We start from the raw sequence: 22,617 nt of genomic DNA, 5'->3' as shown, positions 1-22,617 counted from the left end.
CTTTTATAGTGTTTTCTATTTGCCAGGCACCATTTTAAATGCTTTGTATATATTAAACCATTCAATTTTATAACGCTCCTTTGAGATAGGTATAATTATTACTTGCCTGCTGTAAATGAGGAAACTGGTAGTATAGGATGGTGGGTGGCCATGCCTCTTAAGAGTTTACCTAGAAAGCCTAGAGTGACCCCGTGAGCCAGCTCCTGTGATCTAAGAATTTTGTTTCCTGGAGGAATGGAGAATTGAACAGTAATACTCTTCCACTCCTTCAAACACAGGACCTGCTATTTGGTCCCTTTTGGAGGTTCTGTCTGACTCTATTTTATAACTTTGAAGAAAGTGTAGGCAAATACTATTTAAGCCTTGGCATATTGTTATTAAAAATTTTATATATAATTTTAATGCAAAAAGTAATTAAAAGTAAATTTTGAAAACTAGAAGAGAAAACATCATCTAAAATCCTCTCATTCAAGATAATCATTCTTTAATATTCTAGTTTTTTTCCTAGACTTCCTTATATGTATGTCTTCTACATGTTTAAGATCATGCTTTATATACAATTTAGAATCTTAAGTTAAATATATGTATTTATATGCATTCTCATAATATTAAAAACTCTTCATAAAAAGAGTTTAGTCTTTATAACTTTGAATGCCTATTAGCATTCAGTTATTTGAACTTTCCACAATTAAGTTAATAATTGCAAATGGTAAATTTTGAATATTTTTTATTATAAATAATGCTGTAATGAATATGATTTGAAATTTATATATCTTAAAGAGAACACTGATTAATGACCTTATCACCATCTTGATAACAAGATCTGTTGTACAAACTAACTTCGTAGACTGAAGCCTTAGAGCAGTGAAGAAGCCAGTAATGGTCTTCTTTGACTACCAGCCATCATCGACTAGTCAAGTAACAGCTTGTTCTAACTTCTGGAAAGGGAACTTAATGTTCAGAAAACTGCTGTTCTGGAAGAAAGAGGACTTGCAGTTCAGACCTATTTCATGAGCACATTGGACTCTACATCTAATTATTTTAAAAGATGACATAAGTTACTCTTTCTCTGGCTAGATGTCAAATGCTTGCAAGTTAGTACTTTAATAGGATGAAGGAAGGAGTGGTGTTTCAGACTGAATGACAAGCTAGTACTATATATAGGTTGTTCCTTCATGTTGCACCTGGTGACATTTGCGCTGTTCAAGTTGTTTGTTTCCTTTGGGGATGTTGCCTTAGGAATTGTTCTGAGATTGCTTTAATAAGAAAGAGTCTACTGTTACTATGCTAAAGGTTGACATTAGTGATTCATATTCCAGAAAATATTGAGGTTCTATATGGATTAGGTATTAGTAACAGTCCAGTTTCATAGAATAACTAGTTTGCAGATGATTCTTCATACTTAACATGTATTTATCTTGTATACCTGGAAATCAGTTATCAGTGTACATAATTAAACTGAACATTCTCTTGACAGTGCCTATTCAGTATGACAGGTAATTCAATTTGAAAGTATTAAAGTATCTTGAACAACATTTTTGTTTTTAACTAATTCTCATGAAATTGTTTTGACATCTGATTTCATCAGGTGAGAAGGGTTTTATATGTTAATATATATTGCAGACAGTCTGTCATTTGGCTTCCATATTTCATTAGCTTTATTGAAGTCCTCAGTTGACATTTAAGTCAGCGTCTTAGGTTTTTCTAGTTTTGTTTTTCATTTTTGTTATCTTTCTAGATAGATGAGGGCTGTTTGGGTATATACACCTGTACTTTGTTCAAACATGAATATTGTTCTTTGGTAAGATTTGTAATGTTTATAGAGCCTATGATTTCATACATTACTGTGACAGCTTGCTCACTCTTCCCCACTTCGAGCAATTTCAGTAATATAAATGCTGTTTTTGTGAGTTTTATTGTAAATCTATTAGAAACATGTCAAGTTTTGAAACATGCTATTTGCACAAGTGGCCTTAATGTCATGTATTTTATGTTGTTACATATAATGTTGCCCTAAGATAGGACTAAACTCATATTTGAAGTACAATTTGTATTCTTGAAGCAATGTACAATTTATACTTATGTTTTTCTTACAGTCTTACTTAAAATGAATTCAGTTTCTTTGTATTAACAGAAAGATTGTAAGCAAAGGTAATTTAGGAATATAATGTGTGGACTCAGAGGGACTATTTGCCATAGATGAATATAGAAACAGTGCAAACTACATGTGTTTTTCCAAACCTATGAGTGCAGTGGTGTGGCCACTATGTTGTGCAGGTTGTGTGCTGTACAACTTTATGAGGTACTGCTTGCATCCATAGTCACTGTTGATTGATTTATTAAAATAATTGACAGGTATAGGGTAGCAAGGTGAGGAAGGAGTTTTTCCTCCCTAATGTTTTTAAAAGCACCATTTGCAATAGCAGTGGGGCTGGAAACAATAGAGGAAAATTATCCTATAAGTTGCAGATTTAGAAATGGTTTTCTAATGTACCTTCGGTTTATACTAAACAGTGAATAGGAAAACATTAATGTTTATTGTCCTAATATAACCTAAGTCAGTGTATTTAAAACACTGCAATAGAAATTGTTATATATTTTAACATTTCATCTAAAATTGCCCCATGCTATGAATGCTGAAGCCTATTTTGTAATGTCATAGTATAATAACTTGAATTATCATGTTACTTTTGACTGGTGGCTTCTTTGCAAGGCTGAGAATTCTAATTTAGATATTTAAGATCAGCTCAGACCATGTTTCTAAACTTGTATCTTGTTTGGATTATTTGTTAGAGAAGGAGATAATTTACCTAGGTTTTATGTTAAGTCTCAGAATATTTTTCTATGTATCAGTCATTTAAAAATTTATTTATAAGAAGAGAAAAACAGTATGCTAGATATTCAAGACATGAACCATTACTGTTATACAGAGATACTCTTCTTTGAATTTATGTTGGTCACAATCCTAGGAAAAATCATTCCTACTGAAATGCTGAACCTGATTTTTTTTTTGTTGAGATGAGGTCTTGCTGTTTTGCCCAGACTGGTTTCAAACTCTTGGGTTCTAGTGATATCCTGCCTCAGCCTTCCAAGTAGCTGGAATTAGAGGCATCTGCCACTGCACCTGGCTGAGAATTTCTTAATACAATCAATTTTATCATAGAGGTCTCAAAGAAAGGGCCTTTTAATAGATAAATAATGATGTATACCGTATTTTATCATAAATAACATCTTTATTGCTCTGATAGTTTACAAGTTTCTGTGTCTTTTACTCAGAGCAATTGGTAAACAGTCTCTTTACTTCCTATTTATGTGGTAGTCAGGGTAGGGACTATAAGGTTGAAGGAAAAGGTAATCCCGGTCTAGCGGTAAACCTGAGAATTTGGAAGATGCCAAGAGAAGGATTGTTAATTAAGGTTGGGAACCAGAGTGATTAGGACAAAAACCTACACAGAGGGCTAAGGCTTCTGATATGTGGACTTCAGGGTCTAACTTAACAGGTTATGTTGGGCAGCGGACTTTTAGTAGGCAAAGTAATCTGTATACTACAACTGTGTTAAGAAATTATGCCCAGGCTGGGCGCGGTGGCTCACGCCTGTAATCCTAAGGCGGGTGGATCACTCAAGGTCAGGAGTTTGAAACCAGCCTGAGCAAGAGTGAGACCCCATCTCTACTAAAAATAGAAAGAAGTAATTGGCCAACTAAAAATAGGTAGAAAAAATTAGCCTGGCATGGTGGCACAGCCTGTAGTCCCAGCTACTCGGGAGGCTGAGGCAGAAGGCTTGGTTGAGCCCGGGAGTTTGAGGTTGCAGTGAGATAGGCTGACGCCATGGCACTGTAGCTGGGGCAACAGAGTGAACTCCACCTCAAAAAAAAAAAAAAAACAACAAAAAAGAAATTATGTCCATAACTGGCAATGTATTGTCAGTAGGAGCTGCTGTATAGTGACATGCCATCACAATTGAGGTTTGGTGCATAGGCCCTTTCCATGTTGATGGAAATAGGTTTGGTAGAGTTCAAATTTTGAGTCATATTTCCATGTTACTTCATACAGTAATTGAAACCTGCATTGAGTCACACTGTATGGTGTCTCCATTAAGTCCTGAAGAATGCAAAGGATGCAGGATGGTCTACCCTTGCTATTGTGTAACTTAATTTTTGCTTGGGGAGGTGAGACAGTTGTACATGAAACATGAAAAAGTTGCCTAGATGTCATTAAACAGGTAGTATCTGTAAATTGATGTAGCAAAGACCACATAAATGCAAAATCATTTCAAGGATGTGGGTATTTTAATGTATGTGGGAGGTAATCTAGCATGGCCTGTAAGCAGGTGAGTTTTGAGTTGAGTTTGTGATTAGTTTGTTGGGAAGTGGTCAGAAAGAAAATCTGTACATAATAGATAATGTGAGTGATGGACAGAGATAGGATAGAGGGACGGTAATCCAAACATAACCGACAGCGTGAATGAAGGCAAAAGAACAGGATCAATTTATTAGAATATACTTGCAGTTTAGGGAGTGAAATAGTTGCAAAAGCATTGGTAATGGTAGCATTAATGAGAGGTCTAGTTTACAAAGCTGCATAACTTGATCGGAAAGCCAGGACCGTTGGTAAATTAGATCTCAAGCAACATTGACAGGAGGTTGGAAGAAATGTGCACATCATTTATTTGCACCACGTTGACTCTGTCCATTTACAATTAGTGTTTCTTCTTCATTGATACCAAATATATCCATAATTTAAAAATTAAAATTGTGCTATGGTACTCTTAATAATCACATTTTAAATTAGAGCTGGCAGCTATAATGAGAATAAGTGGAGAAACAAGACATTTAACTAATCAGTTCTGAGAGGCTGAAATACTATTCTCATTATGATTCATATGACAAACAATGAGCTACTTGAGTTTAAAAATCGCAGACCTACTTTCTGCTTGCCAGTGCTACACGATAAGTTAATTGATCACTCTGAGAACTTGATAGCCTTTTTAGTAATGAAAGAGGGTAAAACAATGGTTGAATCGTTCTATATTTATGTGGTAGGGAATGAAGACAAATTTAAATGTTCCTTATTTCATATAAAGAATCATATAAGATTAGAAAATCATATTCTTGAAAGAGCACCCATTTGTTGTAGGTTGTGTGATGCTTTATTGGAGATGTCTTAAGTAGTATGGCATTTTGGCAAAAATAATGTGATAATAACGGGCAATATGAGACAATGCCGAAGATAAGCAGTCCTTAGACAACTTACCAGCCCTTACTCTGCCACCATCCACTAACTTTAGGCCATTCCAAATACGAATTAAAGTCCTATGGTATTATTCCTTTTAAAGGAAAAAAAAAGTAGTAGTTTTTTTTTAGTAGTAGTAGTATTTTTTAGTAGTAGTAGTAGTAGTAGTAGTATTTTTATTTAGTAGTAGTAGTATTCCTTTTAAAGGAAAAAAAAAACCAAACAAAACCAAAAACAAGCAGCTCACTAGACCAGGTGTGGTGGCTCATGCATTTTGGGAGGCCAAGGCAGGAGGATCACTTGAAGCCGGGTGTTTGAGGCCAGCCTGGGCAATAGTGAGACCCTGTCTCTACAAAAAATAATAATAATGAAAAATTAGCTGTGTGTGGTGGTGCACACCTGTAGTCCCAGCTACTCAGGAGGCTGAGGATGGAAGATTATTTGAATCCAGGCGTTAGGGGCTGCATTAAGCTATGATGATGCCACTTTACTCTAGCCTGGGTGACAGAGCAAGACCTTGTCTTAAAAACAAAACACACTACTCACTAGTGAGTTATGTTACAGAAGGGTGACTTTATTGGATATTGAACATACCCATAAAAAGAAGTGAGGAGTGGAGTTCTAGTGGAAGTTGTGCATTAAAATAAAATTCACCTTCAGGCATTGGCAAAATCACAACAGTAGGAGTGCATATTGAGCATTAAAGGAAAAGAATGGTGATTGAAGAAGGAATGTCAAAAAAACCAAAAAACAAAAAAAACTACGCATCAGCTTAAAACTGTCCTCATTGAGCTTTGAAAATAATCCATTGGTCTTATGTAACTTCCCTCCCACCATGGGAAGATCTCTTACTTACAGTAGTATTAATTGAAGTGATATTAAGACATAAGGTTTTTAGAAGTTTTCTTTGTAAACAGCATTATTAGGAGGCTTTTTGTTTTTTTTGTATCCTTTAAAAGGAATAATACCGTAGAACTTTGTTTAATTTGTATTTGGAATGGCCTAAAGTTAGTGGTTGGTGGCAGAGTAAGGGCTGGTAAGTTGTGTAAGGACTGCTTATCTTAGTCATTGTCTCATATCACCCTGTATCATCACATTGTTTTTGCCAAAGCAGGTGACTGGGGCCTGTAGTTGGTCAATTAATAGAAATAGTTGGTTAGGCAGTCATAGAAACTTACTTTAACTTAAAAATCTTTAATTTCATCTCTATATTCATATAAACATAAATGTATAGCAGTGTATAATTGGATTAAAACACACATATGTGCATAAATGTGTATCTGTGTATGCTTGTGTGTCGATCCATCCTCTAGGACTTGGCTGTGTTCCTCTCAGTCTTCTGCAGTTATTTAGCCCACATCTAAACCAGCAGCAGGTTTTACAACTTGACATACCTGTATTGAGTCTTTGGAACCATTCTACCTTATAGGTTAAGAAATTACAATAAACAGATAGTTATCACGAGCGAGTGGTGAATGTATTATTCTTTTATAAATGTTAATGTATAAAAACCTATTCACTGTAAGAAATAGTGTCTTTACAACTTCATGTCTTAGAAGAATCGTTTACCAAGAGGATCATCAAAAGTGATAAGCAAAATTATCAGAACAGATTTCTAAAAGTTAGGTTATTATGTATTTTCAAGAGATTCCTTAACTTCATTCTTAATTAGTACTAATGAACCCTTTTATCCTGACTTCTGTCCTAAACTGCTCACCTGCAATTCTTTCTATTATTATACTTTTTAAAGTTGTTTTGGTAGAGACAGGGTCTTGCTGCATTGCCCAGGATGGTCTCCAACTCCTGGGCTCAAATGATCCTCCTGCCTAGGCCTCCCAAAGTTCTGGGATTACAGGCATGAGTCACCGTGCCGGCCTGTACTTCTGTCTTATTCATTCCTCCTACAAATCCTATTGAATGCCCCACATGTGCCTGCTTAGAATATGGTGCTGAACCAAAGATCCTGCTCGTGTGTCATCAAAACCAAGAGGTAAAACCATGCTTTGAGAAGGAAGAGGGGTTATTTTGTCCAGTGCTGCAGGGAGATTCAATAACGTGAGAATAGTGACATGACCTTTGGATTGAACAACATGGAAGTCACAGGTAACCTCACAGAGCCAGCGTCAGTGGAGTAGTGGAGCTGGTTGAGGAGACAGTGGGAAGGTGAGAACTAGTGAAGGAGAAAATTTTATCATATCAGGAAATTTCATTGTGAAGAGGAGCAAGGAGATGGGATGGTGGTTAGGAGTTGTAGTGAAATCAAGAGGGATTTGTTTCTTTACAATTGGGAGATGCTAGTGCGTGTTTGTATGTTGATGGAGATGATCAGATAGAGAGAGAGGTGTATAGGTGATGTAGGAAAGAGGAGGAAGGGCCTTTGCAGAAGCCCACAACTGGAGTCGGAGGTGTCTGGAATGCAACAAACACCTACAAGGCTACTTGACCTCCTATTTTTCCTGTCTCCAATGGCTTTAATAGACTACTTGTCACCTACTCTAGAAATTTCTGTGAGTCTTTGTTGTGTCCTCTCTCCCCTGACAAATTATTTTTTAAGCAAATAACACTCCAGAGTTAGAAATGACAGTATCTATCAAATCGGATGCCTCCCTCACCACTGCTGTTGCCTTGTTCACATGTCACCTGTTCTCTTAAAGTGGTCCCCCCCACCCCCAGTGCCTTTGGTTCTTTTTTCATGGTGCCACCACAATCATCGTTAAAAAGCACAGAATTTTTCTTGTTGATCCTTTGCATAATGAACTCAGATGACTTCCCACTGCCAAATGTAAAATCCATGTTCCTTAGTGTGAGACATTCAGGGCAGCTCAAAGTATGTCTCAGCCTCCATCACTCCAGATACCTACTCTGGTTACTGATCACTCTGGTCCAAATACACTTTTGCCCAGGCCGTTCTCTCTTCCTGGGATGTACCCCTTGCTGTTGACACCTGTACCCCCACCTCCACCCACCCACCTGTGAAATTCTTTAGGAAGTCTACCCTTACGTTCCTTTCAGGATTAATCATTCCATATCCATTCTAGGAGATTTTTAAGGGCATAGGCTGTATTATTCATCTTTGCTTCCCCAGCGCTTAGGACATAGCAGGCATTTAATAAATGTTTTTTTGGATCCTGTTGGGTTTATACTTTTAATTTGTCCTTTAAAAAAATTGCTTAAAGAAAGTTTTCACAATACTATGATAACGTATTCCCTTTTAGAAAAAAAAACTTTTCAATAACCTACAATTTATTTAATGTCAGGCTGATATAGAGGAGAAGAAGAATCAGGGGAAAGAATGAGGTTGTGAGGTGATGAAGAAGGGTTTTGGGAGAGGCTCATGAGAAGTCAATACCGTTTGACCTGCGCAGGGGTGCAGAAGATGGAAAAAGGCAAACGGTGTCTTGCCGGATATAGGTTTGCTTACTGCGTTCATTACAGTTAGTTTTAGTTGCATAAAACAATTGCATAAACACAGCAGGGGCTAATTTTTTTCTCATGTAAAAGAGCCATGGTGGTGGATGCTCCAGGCTGGTGCACTGGTGGCTGCATGGTGTGAAAAGGTTACAGGCTTCTGTCTTCCTTCTCTGCTTATGCTAGCACACGGCTTCCATTTCCAGGTCAGTTCTTAGCACAGATGGCTGCCTGGCTCCAGCTATCCTGTCTGCACTGAAAGCTAGAAGCAGGAGCAGAAGAGCAAAAGAGTTACCTTTTCCCTCCAAGTCAGATTCCTTGAAGCAACTTTCCTATTTATATCCTATTGTCCAGAATGTAGTCATATGGCCACTTCAGGCTACCCAGGACTTTGGGACATATAGTCCTTTATTCTGCAGCGTGATGTGCCCTGCTAAAAATAATAATGTAAAAATATCCTTCTAAGGAGAAAGAGGGGAGTGGATATTGGAACAGGAAACTAGCAGTGTCTGTTACACCTGCTCCTTCGTTCCCTCCACATTCTAGTAGTGTGTTAAGAATCTTTCTTTGCTAGATCATTCCTCTTCAGCCAGTGCTCGCTCACATTCTGCACCAGCTTAGCCACACTTCTTCAGCTCTTACATCATCTATAATTACTATGTGTTCTACCTAAAGTTGATTCAAGTCTTGGTAATCCCATGACACATATAAGGCAAAGATTTATGTTAAAGATTTTAAGAAAATACTGGGAGAGAGTTCCTAGTAAAGCAGAGAAAATTATAAAATGAATGTGAACTTGGTTTGACTAGAGTTGATAATATCAAAGGGAGGGTTTAGTTGCACTTGATGTAAATATATCCTGTTTCAAAATTGAAATAAGATACTTGGTCTCTAAATTAAAGGAGTAAAGTAAAATGTGTAAATAGTGACAATGGGATATATTAAAAATGTTCTCCCACCGGATATTAGTTATACTTTCTGCTTCAGTATGAAACGTCTTCATCCTGGGAAGCCATTAAATAACATGATTTTTTTTTTTTTTTTTGCATTATTTAGACCACTCATTCCCTTTTTAAATCACATTCTGTGATACCTGATGCACAGAGCAAAACCGTTCTCCAGAGAGGGAGTTCAGTTGCTGGATCAATTTGGGAATTTGGTTGCTATAACTACAACATCACAGATGTGCTATACATATAAATGCAGGCTTTTGTGGTCTCTGGAATACTGGCCTTGGTAGTGTCTTAACACAGTAACAGTAAGTAGTCTTAAAGAGAAGGACTCTGATACTTTTGTGTGTACAGTTGATACAGGATCACAGGTCATCTGATGCTTGAAATCTTTAGTCAGGAGAATGTCATTTATGACCCTTGGTATAAATGAATGTGTGATAGTTTACCCTGGAAGTCCTTATTTGCAGTGATGTTTGGATTTCTCTTGCAGAAATAAATACTATTATATTTCATAAAGGTTTTGAAGTCTGACTTGTGTGTCAATGAAATGCAATATTGTTTTTCTCTATAAAACGTTTGAATTGTTTATTCACTGCTAAGTGCAGAGGAGTGCACAGCCCTTGTTTATGCCATAGCTATTTTTGGAAGAGGAATGGAGGGTTGTGTAAATTACTGTTCTACTTGTATGAATTCAAGGTATATCTTAAAATATATAGCAACTAAATTTGTTTTTGTTTAAGGAAGCATACTTTCTGTAGCGGGGACACTAACAGAAAATAACAAAAGTAAGAATATTGTTAAAAGAGGAATTGCTGTATGAAGCAAATTATACTCAGGGAAATTGGATTGTCTTTATTAAAATAAAAAAATTCTGTTTAATCATAGTTCAGAGACCTATTTTATTTTATTACAAATTGAATTATATATATTAAAACAGCAAAATCATATATTCAAATGTTAAAGAAAGTGAGTTTATTCTATATCATGTACTGAACTTAGTTTTTTCCATGTATTACAAATTGTTTGAGAGTATTAGTTAAAATAAGTAAAGTAATAACTTAGATATGTATATTATTGCTTTTTTAATATTAAGAATTTAAATACATATGGGTTTTAAAACTATCTGCTTAATATTTATTACCAGTTAAAATATTGAACTGTGAGTTAGAAATATTAAAAGTACTTATATTGTTAGCTGTTTCTTTTACCACACATTTATGGCTTAATGTAGGACTTACATAGTTTTGCAATTAAATATAAAATAGAATTTCTGGCATTGAATGTTTATGTAATGATAGAACTACATAAATATTAACTCCATTTTTTTCATTATACTTTTACCTACTTTTTTTTTTTTTTTTTTTTTTTTTTTTTGAGACAGAGTCTCGCTTTGTTGTCCAGGCTAGAGTGAGTGCCGTGGCGTCAGCCTAGCTCACAGCAACCTCAAACTCCTGGGCTCCAGTGATCCTTCTGCCTCAGCCTCCCGAGTAGCTGGGACTACAGGCATGCGCCACTATGCCCGGCTAATTTTTTTTTTTATATATATATATCAGTTGGCCAATTAATTTCTTTCTATTTATAGTAGAGACGGGGTCTCGCTCTTGCTCAGGCTGGTTTTGAACTCCTGACCTTGAGCAATCCGCCCGCCTCGGCCTCCCAAGAGCTAGGATTACAGGCGTGAGCCACAGCGCCCGGCCTACCTACTTTTTTAAAGTCAGATATTTCAGGATAATTTTTACCTTACCTTTTGTTGATGGTTTACCTTTATCATATTTTATAGCCGTAAACTGCTTAGGGTGTTAGTGTGTAATTTCGTTAAGATAGCTTTGGTATTTCTTAAATATTTTCAGATAATTTTAAAAATTAGGGCAAAGTTCAAACTTTGTCAAACACTTTACTGTGTTTTACTAGTTTATGGTTCATTAAGGTAAATTTGGAAAACAATCATTTTAAGTATTCAAATAATTCAGTTATATACATAGAAAAACCTCAAATTAGGTGTATTTCATTTCATTAGTGTAAATCATATATATATAGGAGGATTTCAGTCATATACGTATATGAGTGTTCCCTTCATTTCTTGCCATGATAATTTACATAGTCTAATAATTATTATTCAGATTCTTAAGACCATTTCAGTTTACCACTTTATCACCTAAATCTTAAATTTTAATTTTACTATATAATTTTGGAAACACAGACTAAGAGTTGTCTGTGAAATAGGTATTCCAGGTTGTAACCATTAACCCATTTAAGTGATCTTTTAAACACCTTTATATATCATTAATTTTGTGTATGGAAGCATCAGTTTGGCTAAAACAGATTTTTTTCATTGATAATCTAGGTCAGAATATAAAGTTATTACAGTCTTTCAAATATAGTAGAGGAGAGCTGCCTGATTACTGCTCTAGCACAAGAAGTCTGAATTTTGACTTTCCAAAGAATGTGCTAGTGGGACAATACGGAGAAAAGACATTAGAGTCCTTGTGTTTGGCAGTAAAGATAGTCAGAAGATGGCATGTCTATGGCAAGACTGTGAAAAGCAATTGCCAAGGTAGAGATTTTCAAACCAGGCTAGTCACTAGATTCACCTGGCTTAGGGTGGGGTAAAATACTGAGTCCCAGACCCTAGAGGGTTTTTGTTTTGGTTTGGTTCGCTGCTTCTTTGTTGAACCTTAGACTTTTGTTTTAAAAGCTTACAAGTAGGTGGGTAGTCAGATTCCAGCTGAGAGGCTGGACTAATGACTTGGTAGCAGATGTATGTGTAACAACTGAAGGTAGAGCAGTAGAATGAGAGGATCCTTGGAAGATTTGATAAAGTTGAGACCAGAGACAGGAGTTTCAGTGTGCCATGGCTGAGGGCCTGACTAGGTTTCCTTGGAAATAGAAGTTGGTGAGTCATGTGTGATGAGAGTAATTGAGAAAGGCTAATTGATGGAATTAGTGACTGAAGGTTACAGATAAGGCAGAAGGAGTAAAACACGGTTCCAGTGCATTGAACTTGGAATGCATGTACAGTGATGTCTTTGACGGCTGTAACTAAATCTGGAAGGGATGAGGTGGGTGATTATCAGGGTTGAAATGAAGATATTTGATGTTAGTCATGTTAAGTTAAGGTGTTGCCAAACAGGTGGGAGCTACAGGAGATATAAAGGGATAACCTGGGCATTGGATCACCTGAAAAAGTTGGAGATACAGGGTAAGGTTGGCGAAGGATTGGATAAATAGGGAGAATGCAGAAGAAAAGAGAGATACTTAACAGCTATGTCAGAAGGTCACCGGGACAGACTTTGACAACTTTGAAATTTTGCTTTACTTCCCATCCCAGTGCAGGATTATCTGATGCTCTGCTATAGCAAGCTGTGCAGTATGTTGTTAATCCTTATATAAAGTGGGTGCCAGATTTCATAAATCTCACTGAATTTTGTAAACAAGGTACTGTAAGGAACTGTTTTCCATAGTGGCTGTAACATTTTGCATTCATGCTAGCAGTTTATGAGATTTCTCTTTGCTTCACATCTTCTCCACCACTTGGTATTATCTGTCTTTTTCATCCTAGCCATTCTAGTAGGTATATGGTGGTATTCTCACTGTGGTTTTATCTTGCATTTCTCTGAAGACTAATGTTGATAATTGTTCCATGTGCTCAGTAGCCATTCATATATCTTTGGCGAAGTGTCAGTTCAGATCTTTTGCCCATCAGAAAAAATTGGAGTGTCTACCTTATTTTTGAGTTGTTAGCACTCTTTATTCTATTAACAGATTCAATTCTTTTGTTGGATATATTTTGCAAAGATTTTCTCTTAATCTCTGGCTTGCCTTACCTATATCTTTCTAAGAACTAAGGCTTTTATTCTTGATGAAATTCATTTTGTCAACATTTTCTTTTATACTTTGTACTTTTAGTGTTTTTTGTTTTTTTTTTGAGACAGAGTCTCACTGTGTTGCCCAGGCTAGAGTGCCGTGGCGTCAGCCTAGCTCACAGCAACCTCAAACTCCTAGGCTCAAGCGATCCTCCTGCCTCAGCCTCCCAAGTAGCTGGGACTACAGGCATGTGCCACCATGCCCGGCTGATTTTTTTCTATATATATCAGTTGGCCAATTAATTTCTTTCTATTTATAGTAGAGACGGGGGTCTCGCTCTTGCTCAGGCTGGTTTCGAACTCCTGACCTTGAGCCATCCGCCTGCCTTGGCCTCCCAGAGTGCTAGGATTACAGGCGTGAGCCACTGCGCCCAGCCTATGTTTTTTTTCTTAAGAAACCTTAACCTGATGTCATAAAGGTTTTCTCATGTTTTTCTTATAGAAATTTAATTGTTTTAGCTCTTCCGTTTAGGTCTGCAATCCATTTTGATTTATTTTTTGTGTGTGATGTGAGTTACAGATTGAGGTTTATATTTTTTCCATACAGATATTCTGTTGTTCTAGGACATTTCACTGAAAAGAATGTGTTTTATCCATCAAATTGCCTTGATACGTTGTTAAAAATCAGTGATTTAATTGTGAAAATATTTGCATAAAATATTTAATTATAAAAAATTTGTTCAGACCTACTTCTGGAATCTCTCTTCTGTCCCATTTCTCACTGGTTCCTACACCAGCCCCACCCTGTCTTTATTTGTATAGCCTGATAGTAACTTTTGAAATCATGTAGTATAAATTCCAAAATTTGTTCTTGAGCAAAATTGTGTTTTTCCTTTGTCTTTGCCTTTTCATGTAAATTTTGAAATCAGCTTGTCAGTGTCAAAAAATGCTTGTTAGGGGCTGAGCACGGTGGCATGCACGTGTAGTCCCAGCTACTTGGGAGGCTGAGACAGGAGGATCACCTTGGCCCAGAAGTTTTAGAATAGCGTGGGTGATATAGTGAGACTCCATCTCAGAAAAAAAAAAAAGAAAAAGAAGAAAGTTTGTTAGGATTTGGCTGTAATTGCACTGAATCTATATAGACCGATTTAAGGTTACCATCTTAACAATATTGAGCTTTCCTAGCCATGTACTCTCTCCATTTAAGTCTTCTAGAATTTTTCTTTGTAAGATTAAATTCTCTCTGGTAGTTTTTAGCATAGAGATCTTGTACATCCTTTATTAAATTTATTGCTAAGTATTTTATTTTTTGATGATAAGCAATAGGTTTTTACTACTTCAGTCTATAAAGGGAAGCTCTGAAACAGAGGTTAAACATATTGCCAGTGTTAGTTATTGGTAGAATTGGAAGGAGCAGTCTTTTACCTACAAAACAAATGTGGCTCATGTGAAAAATCCACATTTAATAAAGATGAATTAAATAAATTTGCATTTTATTACTGGATATCTTTGGAAGACATTATATATATATGTATGAGTTGATGCTTTTCCTTTCTTGGAAATGTTTTCTTTTGACTTCCAAGAATTATGAATATAGTATTTTTCATGTGACCTGAATTTTTTGGTTAGGTTCAATATTACAAAGACATGGCTATTATTTCAACTTTTCTTATGGTATATGCCAGATTTTAGGGGAGGCTGGGGGCTAGGTTTTGATGCCATTTATATAAGCCTTTAAATGTTACTATCAGATGTTTGGTTGCCATTCTTGAGTTCTTGTTTGATTCTTGAGATCGGTTCAGCTTCTTACTGGCTTAGGGGCAATCTGAATCATTCATTAATTCATCTGCCATTTTTCTCAGTAAGTTATTCATAAATAGATCTGTTTGATTATTTCTAAATAATGTAATTGTTTATTTTGCTTCTTTAATGAATTTTATAAAAATTAGGTCACTTGAAGATAAGGTGTTGGAGCTAAGCTTCCTTGTCAGTTCAACGTGTACATTTTGCACAATGAAATGGTGAACATCTCTAACAAAGGCATTTCAGATGGGTATATGTCTACATGCTGAAGGGAAGAGCTGTTCTGGACCATAACTTTCTTACAAGCTGATCAGCTGCCATCTGTGTACAAAGCACTGTGATCAGCAGAGACCTGTTTGTGCCACTGTGTAGACTGATAGCAGCAGATCAATTTAGCTGAGCTGTTCTCCAGCAGTTTGGTCACGAGGGCATAGACACTACCAAAGTGTAGTCATCACACCACTGATCTTTACTGGTTTAGATTGTGGCAAGAGAGAAAAACTGCTTGCTCTCGTCACCCCAACACAGCTGAGGTAAGAGCCACCGTTTTTTTCTCCTCTTGAAGGGAAAAAACAAGAGCGAAAGCAGCCTTCTAACTTTTCCCATGCTGTGTTGATTTAAATTTATTCTAGTCTTTTCCCTGATAATCTCTCAGGCCAGATATACAGTTCAGCATCCCTTTGGTGGAGAGCAACTAGTTTGTAGGACAGCTTGGGTAAATTTTAATAACAAAATTGCACTGGGAGCAAAACTAAGCATTTGACCTTGGAGACCCGGAGCAGACATTACAGATTTCCCTACTTGTCCTTGACTTACAAGGGAGTGGATAATGAATTAATAGCAATTGATAAAGAGCGTCTGTCAGGCAGCCGCTGAGGTCATGAGGCTGGTATGCGGAAAGAGCGCCCATACAACATGCGTAACACATATCTGCAGCCGGGAGAGGTGGGTGGGTCATCAAAGCAGGAAATTAGCCTTCAGAAGGAATGTTGGCTCTGGGCGGGAGCTAGAGCCACACGGGCTACCCGGGAGAAAACACACAGGGAAATGGGAGTGCTCAGTGCTGCAGAGAGCAGAGCTCCTGTGGAAGGTGGCAGCACTATTGCTGTTACCGGTGCTTCAAAGATATTGAAGACAGTGCAGGTTAGATTTTTTTTTTTAAAAAAAGGAATCAAAATGTTAATAGCAAAACATCAAATGTTTAATACTTCCATAGTTAAACAGACAACAAATTGTGTGGAGGGGGAATGCAGCCATGAGGCCTCCACTTGTCATTTTTTTCTTGTGCTATATTTTTATAAGCAAAGGTTAAATGTTGAGATTCACTGCCAAGAGAAGCAAACCTCTGTTAATATGTGCGGGGTGTTGCTTATTAGAATATTTCTAAATGAACTTTGAAAGAAATTTAGCAATACTTAAGTGTATGTTTAGTTTTCCAAATACTTCTGAAATGTGAGCCAGTTAAAGCTGATTATTAAAGCCGATCAAAGCTTTAGAAACAGTTTGTAATTTATACACATACATGTATATATGTATACTTGGTGAGTGTATGATTTTGTTTTAAAGAACTGTTACCTTTTTCTGGTTAAATGAATGAATGAGTGAAGTTAAAATATTTTAAACAGATTAAATGTATTCTTACAATAAGTCTTTCAACCCATTTTTCTTTTATACTTCTATTAAAATTTATTCCTGCACATTTGCTAAATTTTGAGAATGGAATTGATGGCATCAGCAGTTACTTGGTAGATACCCCCTCCCCTCCCCCCATTTAATTGCTACTCTGCTGTCTAAAGACAATGATGTTACATGAATCAATTTTTCTAAGTCCTAAACAAATAAATTGGTTTTGGTTTAGGTGCATCAGTCCAGACAGTTACTTAAAATATTTTTTGGAAGAAAAATGAAATTTAGTAACTGCCTGTGATTTTCTGGAAAAATCATAGTGTGAAAAATTGATATCTTAGAGTATTACATTTTTAATCACCTTTTAAATTAGGATTGCCCAGCATTAGAATCTCAGCTTGATTGCTGTGTATTCCCTTGCTGGGTATAGCCTGACATGAATAAGTTTACATTCCAGTCCTGAGAAACTGCATTCCAGTGGGAAGTTCTGACGTACAAGCATGTGGAGGCCCTTACAAAGGGCAAGATTAGGGACACTGATAGAAGAGGCTTCTGTGCTCAGCAACAGCCTTTCCTGGAAAACTCATACCAGTAGAAAGTACTCTTGACTCATCTTGGGTGGAGAAAATGTGGTCACAGAAACTTAGGACAGTTCGGCCTTACAGCACCTGCAACACCCTGTCAAGTGTTTCATTACCTGTGGGTATTTACGAAAACTAGGTAAGACTTTATATTGTCAAACGTTCGTGTTGGTTGTGAGTCTTGAACTTGAAGGGAAGTTTAGCAGGCTATTACAATTTTTTTCTATTTTACATTATGTGGAAGATTAATTAGTAATTTTTTGTCCTCATTATTTTCGATATTACAAAGTCCTTTCCATGGGTAAAAATATGTAGTTTATTTCAATTTTAGGAGCCATTTTTAATTCTTAATTTGTAAATTGTTCTGTTCAAAAACTTAAGTAAAAAATTTAACAGGAATGAAAGTCTGGATTGTTAAACTGTTTTGGACTAACTGTTCCTTAGTTAGTCACACTGAGGGAGTGATAGCATTTAGGAATAATCCTCATTCTAAAATAACTGTCACTAAAAAAGAAAAAGAAAATAGGAATAATCTGTTTTTTAATGCTGCAAGTGGTCTTTTCATTAATCATTTGCTAGTGTGCTTAATTTTTTTTTTTTTAATATGGCAGAGAACCAATAGATGACCAAAAGTGAACCTGCATTACTATGAGTTGTCATCTTGTGGTTGTTTGATATAAGATCATAAGGACATTCTGAAATTACATTGAGATTGAATAGCTGAAAGCCAAGCTGTGTAGTGTTTTTATAGAGAACAATTTAAAAAGGTTTAAAATAGACTATAGTAATTAAATTTTCATACTGTGTAGAACCAGAAGATTATCAGCATTCTTAAAACATATACACCATGTTTTAAGGGGAGGGAGGGGAAATTCTCCCTCCCACCACCCTGCTTCTGCTATATGACCTCTTGTCAAAGGATGGTTATCTAGTTAGAAGGGGCTAACACGGTTTTAAATATTCAGGCCAAGACTCATTAATAACCGTTAATCTACATCTTTCTTGTTTTTGAAAATAGCTGTTCATGTATATGTGTTAACATTTGTGTCTGATATACAATATACATACACACACAGACTGAAACTATTACAAGACTGGGATGACTTTTTAAAGATATATTAATTCAAAGTTAAAAAATAAGCTATATATCTTTAAAAATGAGGGAGTTCAAAAATTTAAAATACTTTTGTTTATCTTGGTATGTGGTATTAGTGCCATTTCAAAGAACCAGATGCCCTGTTAGTTGAAGTTCTGGCAGTAGCTGCCTAAAGAGATTTGGTCTTTATAGATTTGACATTCAAATCTTTTGACTATTCCAGGGTAACTCTAAAGCTCTTGAATGGCCATTTGTAATTTTGCTGAATTTGAATTGCCTTCTGAATTACAAATGCTGATTTGTCTTTTTCACTCAACTAGCTAGTGAGTGAGCCTAGCCATTGAGAATCCACCTCTCAATGAAACTCGGACTTCCACTTGTCATTGGCTTACAGCTGTTTGTATACTCATCTTCCATAGAATATAAACTAGTTAAGAATAGATACCATATTTAATGAGTTTTTTTAAAAATAAGTTTTATATTGGTTACTGAATTTATATTGGTAATTTCCTGTTATGTGTCCAGTGAATGTTTGAAAGAGGAGCAAGTAGCAAAATGATATATGTGAGAACTAATATATAATGTATTATATGCAATATATAGTTATGTACTGCATAACATATACAATGGCGGTCTGATAAGATTATAGTACTGTATTTTTACTGTACTTTTTCTATGTTTAGATACACAAATACTTACCACCGTGTTGTAATGTGATTGCTATAGTATTCACTATAGTAACATGCTGTAGAGCAGCAGTCCCCAACCTTTTTGGTACCGGGGAGCAGTTTCCTAGAAGACAATTTTTCCACGGACTGGGATGGGGCAGGGAGGGATGGTTTCAGAATGATTCAAGCACATTACATTTATTGTGCAGTCAGACCTCTCTGCTAATGATAACCTGTATTTGCAGCTGCTCCGCAGTGCTAGCATCGCAGCCTCAGCTCATAAAGGGTGTGCAACTTAGATTCCTCGCATGCGCAGTTTACAGTAGGGTTCATTCAGGCTACTATGAGAATCTAATGCTGCTGTTGATCTGACAAGAGGTGGAGCTTATGCAGTGATGCGAGAGATGAGAATTGGCTACAAATACAGATGAAGCTTCTCTAGCTTGCCCACCCACTCACCCACTGCTCACCTCTTCCTGTGCAGCCTGGTTCCTAACAGGCCACAGACCTGGGAATTGGGGACCACAGCTGTACAGATTTGTAGTGGAGGAGCAATAGGTTATACTATATAGCTTGGGTATGCAGTAGGCTATACCATATAGTTTTGTGTAATTATGTTCTGTGATTTTCACACAACAAAATTGCCTCACAATGCATTGCTCAGAATGTATTTCCATTGTTAAGTGACACATGGATGTATATTAATATATATATTTCACATATTTTGTTAGCAGTTATATGTTATATAAATAATATTTAATATATAATCTCTTACGTATAATTTATATGCGAACTTAAATTTGGAAAAAAAGTTTCTCACATAGATACTATATGTGAGGAATATCTGTTTTGTGTGTGTGTGTGTGTATATATATATATATATATATATAAAAAGAGGGAGGAAGAACCTCAAATATATGGCCATAGGTAAAGAAAAAATGAGATTAATGCTGAGTGAAAGAAAAATATAGTTATAATTTTAAATCAGAGTTCTTTTCAGAACTCTGGTTTAAAATATAGGCTGTGTATCCCTAGTCCAGAAATCTGAAATCCAAAATGCTTCAAAATTCAAAGTCTTTTGAACACTGATGTGATGCTCAAAGAAAGTCTTCACTGGAGCATTTTGGATTTTGGATTTCCAGATTAGGGATGCTCAACTGGTACAAGGCAAATATTCCAATATCCGAAACACTTCTGGTCCCAAGCCTTTCAGGTAAGGGATACTCAACCTTTATTTCTGTCATATTTATTTACCTTCTCCCCATCTCGTCCTGTTTCTTTCACCTGCAACCTCCATCATTTCATTGCTAAATTACCACAAGAATGAGATTAGTTCAGGGTTTATCAGTCATGAAATTTAACTCCGTCTTTGTTCCCAAGGTTTGCTGTTTGTTCAAACTAGAGTTCCTACTTTTTAAAAATTCCAGTCCCAAATTTTTGCCAGGAAACCCACAGCCACTGAAACAAACACACACATATTCTCTTGATAGTTTCTCTAAGTTATTTTTTTAAACTGTGGTAAAATATGTATAACATAAAATGTCATCTTAACCATTTTTACATATATGATTATATTTAAGTGGTATGATTCATTGGCATTAATTATATTCACACTGTTGTGCACCAACAGCACTACCTATTTCCAAATCTGTTCTATAACCCCAAACAGAAACTCAGAAACCATTAAGCTTTCTCCCACCCCCCACCGTTATTAACCTCTAATCTACTGTCGCTACGAATTTCCCTGTTTTTTTCTAGTTATGTATATAAGTGAAATCATGATATTTGTACTTTTGTGACTGGCTTGTTGCCCTTAGCATAATGTTTTCAAGGTTCATCCATGTTGTAGCATATATCAGTACTTCATTCCTTTTTATGGCTGAATAATATATATTGAATGTATATACCCTACTTTGCTAATCCATTCATCTGTTGACAGACACTTGGGTTATTGTCACATTTTGGCTATTTTGAATAATGTTGCAATGAACATTTGTGTACAAATACCTGTGTGAGCCCCTGTTTTCAGTTCTTTGGTGTATTTACCTAGGGGTGGAATTGCTGGGTCATATGGTAATTCTGTTTAGCTTTTTGAGGAAGTGCCAGTTGTTTTCCATAGTAGCTGCATCATTTTACATGCCCACTAACAATACATAAGGGTTCTAAGTCCTCCACATCTTCTTTCTTTTCACTATCTTAGAAAATAAAATAGTATAAAATTACAACCATCTTGGTATCTCGTTCACTTAATAGTTTCAGGTGTGAAATGGTATCTTCTTGCGGTTTTGATTTGCTTTTTCCTAATAAATAAAGCTGTTTGCCCACTTTTTATTTGTTTATTGGCCCTTCATGTATCTTCTCTGGAGAAATGCCTATTTAAGTTCTTTGTCATTTTTAAATTGGGTTATCTTTTTGTTCTTTAGGAATTCTGAATCTTAGGTCCTTATCAGATATATTATTTACAAATATTTTCTCCCATTCTTTAGGTTGTCTTTTCAGTTTCTTGATAATGTCTTTTGAGGCTTAGACATTTTTGATTTATGAAACTCAGTTTATGTATTTTTTTCTTCTGCTCATGCTTTTGATGTATAGCTAAGAATCCATTGCCAAATCAAGGTAATGAAGATTTCTTCCTGTTTTTTTCTAAGAGTTTTATGGTTTAAGCTCTTATATTTAGGTTATTGATTCGTTTTGAGTTAATTTTTGTACGTGGCATGAAGTAGGCGTCCAACCTCATTTTTTTCTTGTGAAAATCCAGTCATCCCAGCACCAATGTTTGAGGAGATTGTTCTTCCCCTATTGAACAGACTTGGAACCCTGGTCAAAAATCAATCGACCAGATGTATGTTTGTTTCTGGACTCTCATTTATATTCTTTTGGCTTAAATGTCTAACCTTATGCCAGTACCACACTGTTTTGATTCCTGTAGCTTTGTAGTAAGTTTTGAAACTGGGAAGTCTAATTTCTCTGACTTTGTTCTTTTTCAAGATTGTTTTGGCTAAGTAGGGCCCTTTGAAATTCCATATGAATTTGAGGATTGGCTTTTCCATTTCTATAAAAAAGGCTGTTGGAATTTTGATAGAGAGTGTTGAATCTATAGATCACTTTATGTAGTCTGTTATAAGACTTAAGAACAAAAAAGAATGTTGCATTTGATAGCACTAATTGTCTATTTCAGCGGCACCCAGGACCAGAGTATAATCACATTTGGATCAGAATGTAGTCACATGTTTTTAGATCAGTTCTTAACCTATATCTGATTTTTCTTAAAATCTTCAGGGATTATAGGTGTACATTTAAGTTACTTGAGTTTTTCTTTACTAGTATCTTTTCTAAGTTTTCTTTAATCATTATTTTAGAAACTTAAATGATACTATTTTTCAGCTGCTGTTAATAGGAATTAATGAAATGTTATTTTAATTTGTGTCTCTGCCCTTTCAGAAAGC

At 36.0% G+C, this 22,617-nt stretch overlaps 1 protein-coding gene across 12 annotated transcripts in view; it reads left to right on the top strand.

Moving 5' to 3' along the window:
• Positions 1-22,617, top strand: part of RAPGEF2 (Rap guanine nucleotide exchange factor 2) — a 241,484-nt gene that overhangs the window by 102,793 nt on the left and 116,074 nt on the right. Inside the window, exon 1 of one of the 12 annotated variants that reach the window (XM_076010556.1) lies at positions 683-9,899. The exons of 8 other annotated variants lie outside the window; for them this stretch is intronic. The gene's annotated coding sequence lies outside the window, so the exon portion shown is untranslated. Of the gene's footprint in view, positions 1-682; positions 9,900-13,655; positions 16,344-16,381; positions 17,547-22,617 lie in introns of those variants that run through there. 3 more of the 12 variants (XM_012735615.3, XM_020280138.2, XM_076010557.1) reach the window with 3 other exon arrangements.

The sequence above is a fragment of the Microcebus murinus genome, chromosome 15 (assembly GCF_040939455.1).
Source record: "Microcebus murinus isolate Inina chromosome 15, M.murinus_Inina_mat1.0, whole genome shotgun sequence".
Taxonomy (NCBI): Eukaryota; Metazoa; Chordata; class Mammalia; order Primates; family Cheirogaleidae; genus Microcebus; species Microcebus murinus.
This window is presented reverse-complemented; position numbering and strand designations above follow the sequence as displayed.